The sequence below is a fragment of the Osmia lignaria genome, unplaced genomic scaffold (assembly GCF_051020975.1).
Source record: "Osmia lignaria lignaria isolate PbOS001 unplaced genomic scaffold, iyOsmLign1 scaffold0078, whole genome shotgun sequence".
In the NCBI taxonomy this organism is placed as follows: domain Eukaryota; kingdom Metazoa; phylum Arthropoda; class Insecta; order Hymenoptera; family Megachilidae; genus Osmia; species Osmia lignaria.
The window spans coordinates 45,001-47,500 of NW_027478219.1; the positions used below are offsets into that span (position 1 = coordinate 45,001).

Here is a 2,500-nt window from a genome sequence, read left to right on the forward strand (position 1 = left end):
AACTTCTGTTGGTTAACCTACAATATGAAGGATCGAAATGAAAGAAGGATCATATTATTACAAACCGAAAGTGAAGGATCATTAAAATTGAAATACAATATATATAAATATATAAATGTACCCGTCGTTGCGACACCCTAGTTAAATGGAAAGATATAAAAAAGAGAGAAAAGGAATACAGATGACCCGCCGTCTGATCTTTGCTAAATGATCTGGCATCACCGGAGTTTTTTTGGTCCGTGTTGCGTTCGCTCTATTCGAAATGAAACTCGCGGAGGCGAAGAATTGTTAAAAGTTTACGAAGCGTCTAGGAGTGGTTAAAACTGAGAGAGTTGAAACTACGATGTATTAGAACGAGCAACCGTCGAAACTTTGTTTTCGCGACGTTCTTTTCGTCGCTCTCGTCCCCACGCTCCTACGCTTTGGTTGTTTCTTTGCCATCCGTGTTGCGATAAAAAGATTTCTCCATTGTCCAAAAAGGACGGATCGAGATTCCTCTTTCGAGAGGGAGAGAGAGGTACTTGCGGGTAACCTGGAATCTACGAAACACGCACCGTGGTAAGATTCGTGCGTCCGCCTGATCGATGTGTGTTGTTTACGGACCGGCTGAGAAGCGACGATAGCGAGTCTTTGAAAAACTATGTGTCCATTAGTTAGACCGATCGTCGCCGGCCGTGTGTCTGTTCGAATCTCGCAACCCACGATTCAGCGACAGGACGCGCGCTCGCATTCCTTGTGTGCGTTCGTACTTTTCAAGGTTTTTAAATGTACTTTACGCCCGACCGTCGAGAGGAGCGTGCCACTGGGCGTTTCTCCGACGGTTTCCGTCCTTGGACGCGATCGTGTCGTCAACGATCGAACAAACAAACAAATACGTTGGCGACGCCCGAATTCGCTCTCCCGCACGCGCCGGGTGGGAGAGTGATGTGGGTATCGAATGTGATGCGTGTTAATAATGAAAATAACACTCTAAAGATCTAAAGAGTTTGAAATACAAAATTTTACGATTACCCTGAACGGTGGATCACTTGGCTCGTGGGTCGATGAAGAACGCAGCTAATTGCGCGTCAACGTGTGAACTGCAGGACACATGAACATCGACATTTCGAACGCACATTGCGGTCCACGGATACAATTCCTGGACCACGCCTGGCTGAGGGTCGTTTTCTTAACAAAAGACTGCTTGCGTTTGCTTCTCGAAAAAAGAGTAATTCATTTCTTTCTAAACATCTCGCCGTCGTTCAACGAAAGTAGAACGTTTCGGAGCGGGATTATCGAACGAAATTGAAAGAATGAATGAACGATAAACAAAGAAAGAGTCGCAACGTACGAGCGATAGTTGGGCAGTTCGTCGGCGTTTGTCGTGGAAACGATGTGACGAAAATCGCAACCGATACACTAAATGCAGGCCGTTAAAGGAGAGAAACAAATTTCGAAATATCTCTTCGAACTAGCGCAAGTGCGTCACGGCGCGCGAGTCGTTCGTTAAAATTTATAAACGACCGCCCGTGAAAGCACCGAGTTCTCGGAAGATAATCTATAAAGATTCTCCATCCTGCTGGAAGTTATCGGATCGGCGCGATTGTTCACTTGTAGAAATCCACGCTCCTGACGTTGCCAGAAACGATATTTACGAAAGGTGTGTCAAAAATAAACGAAAGAAGCTCTCCTATAAATTTAGAAAAAGCAAACGAGTGAAATGTTTGAGATGATAATTTGCTGAAATGCAAGCTCGAATAGCCCCAGGGTTTCGAATGATTCCCCGCGCTTTATACATCTCTCTGTTTACAAACGGTGTATAAATGAAAGATCGCTTCAGATGGGTCGTCGCTGTTTGACGCGCGATGCTGTTCCTTTTTTTTTGTCTGTCTGTGCGTTTAGCTTCGCTAAACAAGTTAAATGGTTAAAAAGCGTCGAAAAAGCGAATACACACGCGACAAGACAAATCTAACGAGTAAAGGAACGCTCCGCTCCAAGATAAAAATGGTTGTTTACAATCAATACAGCGTTTCGGTACCCCTGATCGTAGTCTGAAACTGTGTAACAAAAGAGAGGAAAGCGAATGGTGAAGGAACTTCGAAGCCTCCGTGGCGTGGCTAGAACTTGTGATAAAAGTATGTTTGCAGCAATTATGCATGCTCCCGTTAAAACAGCATTTCAATGTCTCGCATGGCTTAAAGCTCTAGGAGGCTTCAACATTTAGAATACATACGGACTACTTCGTTTGTTAAAGATAAGCGAAGACCGCGCGACCATCGCTCGGTCGTCCAGTCCTCGAAAGTTTTGTTGCGTTCCAAAGAAGAGACAAATGGGGTTTACCCTTGCGCTAAGGGGAGAAGAAGAGAAAAGCAGTTGTTAAATCTAAGAGGTGTGTGGAGTACATCGCGTGTTGGTTAAAATTGTTAAATGAAGTATACGCGAAATGTTCTCTCGCTCTTGCTTTTCCTCTTGCTTCCGTGGCGCTCGAAAAGAAGGGATGATAAATAAAGAAACCTATTCG

The 2,500-nt window shown here is 44.5% G+C and overlaps 1 non-coding gene across 1 annotated transcript; it reads left to right on the forward strand.

Annotated features, from left to right (window-relative positions):
* The first annotated feature begins 1,008 nt into the window (after positions 1 to 1,008).
* On the forward strand, positions 1,009 to 1,163 carry LOC143307787 (5.8S ribosomal RNA). The gene has a single exon (XR_013064858.1). It is a non-coding gene; the product is annotated as a 5.8S ribosomal RNA (ribosomal RNA).
* Positions 1,164 to 2,500: the final 1,337 nt, after the last annotated feature.